Genomic DNA, 6641 nt, shown 5'->3' on the forward strand with positions numbered 1-6641 from the left:
GAAAGGCTTTTGTCTGTCCGTGTGATACCTTTGCCGGGAACAGATCAAGGATGCAAGCTCTCCAACTCCTGTAAAGTTAGTAAGTAATCTAGCTAGAAAATGTGTTGAGCTTTCTTTGTTTTGGCTTGTAAAATTAGCTGCGCTTGAGGAAATGTGTATTCCTGTTTTTGTGTCTTTTTGTAACTTAAGGTTTTGCCAAAAGGGATTCTCTATGTTTTGAATCTGACTGCCTGTAAGATTATCTTCCACTCTGATCTTACAGAGTTGTTCTCTTTTCTTTTTTGTTCTTCTAATAAAGTTCTGGGTTTTTTTTAAGAATCTGATTGGGGTTTTGGGGTCTTAAAAATCCAAGGCTGGTTTGTGCTCATCTTGTTTATTCTCAAGCCTCCCCAGGAAAGTGGGTGTCAGGGCTTGGAGGGATATTTTGGGAAATAGGAACGCCAAGTGGTCCTTTCCCTGGTCTTTGTCTAAATCACTTAGTGGTGGCAGCATATTGTTCAAGGACAAGATGAAATCGGTGCCTTGGGAAAGTTTTTAACCTAAGCTGGTAAAAATAAGCTTCGGGGGTCTTTCATGCGGGTCGCCACATCTGTACCCTAGAGTTCAGAGTGGGGAGGGAACCCTGACAGCCCTTCCCTGGCTCCAGCCAGGCTACTTTGGGTTAATTCTTCCCAGCCCTGAGCTCAGGATCAAAGGGCAGACTAGGGAATGAAGGGGGTGGAGCAGCAGTAGCCAAGGGGTAATGTGGCTTCCAGGAGGCAGATTCATCATTGCTCACCTCAGGCTGTCTGGAGTCTGGAGGACCTTCCTCAAGGCAGGCTCCTCCACATTATCGTAATCCAACTGAGACCCCCCTGGGGAAGCTCCCTCTGGAACAGCAAACATCACGGTCAGCTTCCCCTGAACACACCCATTTCCCCAGCAGGTTTTAGTTCCCCATTAAAGGCCTCTTGTTTTCGAGTTTGGGCTTTTCATCATAGAGTCTGCAGGGGAAGTCACAGGGTGATCCAGGGGAAAAGGGAGAGTCATGGACATTCTGTGAAACAATAATTGTGCCACCTTTATTTCCTTCAAAAATAACTAAGGCCCAGCCCTGCCCCACAGCATCCAATACCAACTTTGTCATGCCCTTCAATGAGATCAGGATCTATGCTGGTATTGAGCTGACCCTGGACCTGTTTCATAGATTCATGGATATTAAGGTCAGAAGGGACCATTATGATCATCTAGTCTGACCTCCTGCACAACGCAGGCCACAGAACCTCACCTACCCACCCCTGCGATAAACCTCTCACCTATGTCTGAGCTACTGAAGTCCTCAAATCGTGGTTTAAAGACTTCAAGGAGCACAGAATCCTCCAGCAAGTGACCCGAGCCCCGTGCTGCAGAGGAAGGCGAAAAACCTCCAGGGCCTCTTCCAATCTGCCCTGGAGGAAAATTCCTTCCCGACCCCAAATATGGAGATCAGCTGAACCCTGAGCATATGGGCAAGATTCACCAGTCAGATACCCTGGAAAGAATTCTCTGTAGTAACTCAGATCCCACCCCATCTAACATCCCATCACAGGCTGCTGGGAGATAGTAGCTGCCACACCAGAGCTGATCATTGTGAATTCAACTGAACTCTATAAAGACATGGTTTAAAGTCCTTACATTATATGGGCTGGATCGTGAATTCGGCTATATGCTCCTGTCGAGGAGGCAGGGGGCTAAGGTCATGGGGCATAGATCAGGGGTTGTACAGTGACACGTGTCAGCTGTGGAAGTCAGATTCTTTCATACAGTGTGAATATTTCTCTGCCCGGTTCCCTGCAGCTCCTCCCCTGGGAGAGAGCATAGTCAACCACAGACAGAAAGGGTCAGGATTTGTTCACATTTCCATCAAGAGCTGGACAGAAATCTTTTGTGTGTCTCTGTGTCCACCCCCATCCTTGTTACCTTGTTCTGATCCAGGATCATTTTCCCCCTCGCTGTCCCCGGTGTAATACTGCAGCTTTGTCACTGAGTCATCTGAATAGGAAACTGGAGAAAGGATAAATGGGATGTTATCACAGTGATAGCAGCGAAACTGGCTGATGGGCAATGCATCCGGGTCCTGGAGCAAGATTTATGGTCTCACTATATTGCTTCTTCAAGAGAAGATGCTGAATTCACAGTGACTGAGTGGTGAGAGGCTGACACAGACTTTCTAAGCTAAATATCAGTTTTTTTGTAGCAAATGTGGCTTTGGGGTGGATAATTCAGACTGGGAAGATGATGGGAACAGTCATATTGACCTCATGAGGTGAGGCAGGAACTGAGTGAGCCTTTTACCATGGCATCCCCTCCTGTGGGTTTCATTCAAATCCTTCTCATGAACTGGGGAGCCTGTTTTGAGTCACACTCAGGTGTAAGAATCTCTTTAGAGAGGAATGTTTACCTTCTCCTCCTGAATGTTGCTGCTTCATGGCCTGATCCAGCAGAAAATTATGGCTGAGGCTGCTGGTCCAGATCTCCTCAGCCACGGACATGACTCCCATTTTGTTGTGGAAGATACTCCCCCTCCCCCGCCTTTTTGACAGATAAGGCCACACCCCTCCCATGATCAGAGTCTGTGACCAACCCCCACCATTAGTAGAGAGGAGAATGTGGATCTCAGAAGTAGCCTCAGGGGGAAGCACTGACCAGTGCTCAGAGTGCCCCACAATGTGTTAAACTGAGAGCAGCATCTTCCCCCCTGATTGACATTCAGTCAAAATGACGTGAACAGTCACTTTCCTGACCCATAACTAATTACCCACTACGGCTGCAGGATGTACAGATGGGCCTGATTGTCCTCAGAATGGGGCTAGCAGAGTCTGCTAGGGAGGAAACTCATTCATCTCAGTCCAGTAACTGGCTGGTCTCTTCACAGACCCAGCATCTGCAGCCATCCAGGACTCACAGGCTTGAAGGCTGCAGAGATTTAGCTCTAAGTCAGAGCTTTAGATTTTCTCCCTGTTAGGAATGACACACACAGACCTGAGCGATCAAACATTTCCTGCTTCTTTCTCATCAGGTTATAATCGATCTCCTCGTACACGGCCTCAGAGAAAGGGTCCAAGGGTCTTCTGGAGCCTGAAAACAAAGGGCAGGGTTTGCACAGGCTCAGAGAAGCTAGGGATGGGAAACACTATGAGATCATCCAGCCCCTGCCCCCGAGTCCAGTGCAGGACTGGTTCCTACAGCACATTCCCACTGCTCTCTCCAGTTTAGATTTCAGCATCCTAGGTGATGGGGACCACGTCCCTGTCATGTTTGTTCTATTGGCTATTTCACTGTCATTAAGTTTATCTTGATATTCAACCTTAATGGTCCCTTCATAAATGTATCCTATTACTCCTACTACCACCCAAAATCATTCCTCTCCTATCCTGGTGCTCACACCTATGGGCAAAATAGTACTTGTATATGTACTGCCTAGAGACTGTGTGGGGAATAATTAGCTAATATTTGTGCAGTGCTTTAAAAATGGAAAGTACTATCTACATATCTTTTTAGGTGACGAATTTGAGGAACTGTCCCAGATTGAGGTGTCATGAGAGGAAGTTTTGGAACAAACTGATGAACTAAACAGTAATAAGTCACCAGGACCAGATGGTATTCACCCAAGAGCTCTGAAGGAACTCAAATGTGAAATTGCAGAACTACTAACTGTAGTCTGTAACCTATCATTTAAATCAGTTTCTGTACCAGAAGACTGGAGGATAGCTAATGTGCCTTTTTTTAAAAAGGCTCCAGAAGCGATCCCAGCAATTACAGGCCAGTAACCCAAACTACAGAACCAGGCAAATTCGTTTAAACTACCGTAAAAAATAGAATGATCAGACACATAGATGAACATGATTTGTTGGGGAAGAGTCAACATGGTTGTTGCCAAGGGAAATCGTGCCTCACCAATCACTAGGATCCTCTGAGGGGGTCAACAAGCATGTGGACGAGGGGGATCCAGTGGATATAGTGTACTTAGATTTTCAGAAAGCCTTTGACAAGGTCCCTCACCAAAGGCTCTTAAGAAAAGTAATCTGTCATGGGATAAGGGGGAAGGTCCTCTCATGGATCAGTAACTGGGTAAAAGATAGGGAAAAAAGGAGAAGAAATAAAGGGTCAGTTTTCAGAACGGAGAGAGGTAAATAGTCGTGACTCCCAGGGGTCTGTACTGGGTAGTGCTGATGACACAAAACTACTCAAGGTAGTTAAATCCAAAGCAGACTGCGAAAAATACACTGGGGTCTCACAAAACTGCGTGACTGGGCAACACAATGGCAGATGAAATTCAATGTTGATAAATGCAACATCTTGAATACTGCGTGTAGATGTGGTCACCCCATCTCAAAAAAGATATACTGAAATTGGAAAAGGTTCAGAAAAGGGCAACAAAAATGGTTAGGGGTATGGAACAGCTGCCATATGAGGAGAGATTAATAAAACTGGGACTTTTCAGCTTGGAAAAGAGATGATTAAGGGGGGATATTAAATTATAAAATCGTGACTGGTGTGGAGAAAGTGAATAAGGAAGTGTTATTTACTCCTTCTCATAACACAAGAACTTGGGGTCACCAAATGAAATTAATAGGCAGCAGGGTTAAAACAAACAAAAGGAAGTTCACACAACACATAGTCAATGCCTGTGGAACTCTTTCCCAGAGGATGTTGTGAAGGACAAGAGTATAACAGGGTTCAAAAAAGAACTAGATAAATTAATGGAGGATAGGTCCATCAATGGCTATTAGCCAGGACGGGCAGGGATGGTGTCCTTAGCCTCTGTTTGCCAGAAGCTGGGAATGGGCGACAGTGGATGGATCACTTGATGATTACCTGTTCTGTTCATTCCCTCTGAAGCGCCTGGCATTGGCCACTGTTGGAAGACAGGATACTGGGCTAGATGGACTTTTGGTCTGACCCACGATGGCTGTTTTTATGTTCTTATATAAGGGTAAATCTACACTGCAATCTGGAGGAGTGATTGCAGCACACATAAACACATCTGAGCTGGCTTTGATCGAGCTAGCCACGTAGCTGTGTCAGCACACACAGCAGCACAGGCTGACCTGCCGTGTACAGCCTCACCTAGGAGCCCGGGTGCACACTCCAGTGGCTAGCCCACGTCACAGCCATGCTGACGCAACTACACTGCTGTTGTTATGCCAGCGAGCTTTCACCGAGCTAGGTAAAAGCTGGCTTGGGTATTTCTACATGTGCTGCAATCACACCTCTCATTGCAGTGTAGATATGCCCTAAATGCCTAGTAGAACTGTCTGATCTCTTTGGCCATTATCACCCAAGCTCTTTTGCAGCATTTCTCCTTCCTCGTACCCTCCCTCCTGCTGTATCTCTCTATTCCGGATCTTTCCCTCACATGGATTTTCTTGTACTTTTCTAAATGGAATCTCAACATGTTATTTTTCTAAGAATACTTGAAGTCTCTTTGTATTATTTTCTCCAGTGAGGCGGAGTGGCCTCCCTCCCCAATTTAGAGTGAGGGACCACTACACTCCCTCTGGTGGGTGGAGCCAAACCTGCCCTGCCCCCGTCGCCGGAATTACCAGGGCAGGACAGGAAGTATAAAGGGAGGGCCTTGCATCTCATTGGAGTGGGAGCTAGGGAAGGAGACAGAAGTCTCCAGCCTGCTGCAGAATTCTGGAGCTGGACCTGCACCGGGCAGCATCCTGTCCCCAAAGGAGAACGACCCTGGGAGAAATTGCCGGCACTGCCATTGGCCTAAGTACCCCGACGAGACCAAGGACCCAGGCACTATGGAACCCCTCACCCAGACGCTGGTAGGAAGTAGCCCAAGGAAACTGGACTTTGGTCCCGTTACACTGTCAAAATCTGAGTCAACATGTTTTAGCTGGATCCCTGCTGACCCAGTGGCGGAACAGTCCGCCACTGTTAGGGCCCCGGGCTGGGACGCAGTGGAGTAGGGTGCGCCAAGGTCCCCCCATCCCCTGCTGCCAACCCCATCCTTGGGGTGGCAGCCTCCCCACGTTAGGCCAAGAGCTCTGCTGTCGGCCAGAGCCAGGTCATCAAAACTGTCTGTTTGGTGCTCTGCTCTGCCTGAGGGCCTGAATCCCTAGACTGTTTGGTGCTCCCTGCTCTTCCCCACCCAAAGAGCCAGAGCCCCAGACTGTGTCTTTGCTGCCTGCCTTAGCCAAGAGGCTTAGGCAAAGCCTGCTTCCCACTCTTCCCTGCCCAGAGGGCCACAGTTTCCCTTATCAACCATGAACTGCTGGCTGTCCCAGCCAGGATGCTGTGGACTAAAAACTGCTTATACTCCACCCCGCCTAGAACGTCTGGGTTCTAGACTCTTGATTGGCGGCAGCTCTGACAGGAGGCTACGAACTCTAGACTTCTTACAGATCGGCCCAGCAAGTGGGACCCAAGCCTGAGGGCTGCTGCCTGACACAGTGAGAGGGTGCGGCCTCCCTCTCCACTTGAGAGCAAGGGACCACTGCATTTCCCCTTTGTATTATTTCTCTGTCATCCCCACTAGTTTCAACTCCTCCCAATGTATTCTCATCTGCAAGTGTCACTGCTGTGCTGTTCATTTCCATGGCCAGATCATAGCTGAAGATATTAGATATGATAGGACTTAAGATGGTCCCTGGATCCCCCACAAAGCT

At 47.8% G+C, this 6641-nt stretch overlaps 1 long non-coding RNA gene across 1 annotated transcript; it reads right to left on the reverse strand.

Moving 5' to 3' along the window:
* Positions 1-783: 783 nt before the first annotated feature.
* Positions 784-3137, reverse strand: LOC119564976. The gene is made up of 3 exons (XR_005223720.2): positions 3001-3137; positions 1939-2022; positions 784-869 (listed from the first exon to the last, which is right to left on the reverse strand). It is a non-coding gene; the product is annotated as an uncharacterized LOC119564976 (long non-coding RNA).
* Between the last annotated feature and the right edge of the window lie 3504 nt (positions 3138-6641).

The sequence above is a fragment of the Chelonia mydas genome, unplaced genomic scaffold (genome assembly GCF_015237465.2).
Source record: "Chelonia mydas isolate rCheMyd1 unplaced genomic scaffold, rCheMyd1.pri.v2 scaffold_125_arrow_ctg1, whole genome shotgun sequence".
NCBI lineage: Eukaryota > Metazoa > Chordata > Testudines > Cheloniidae > Chelonia > Chelonia mydas.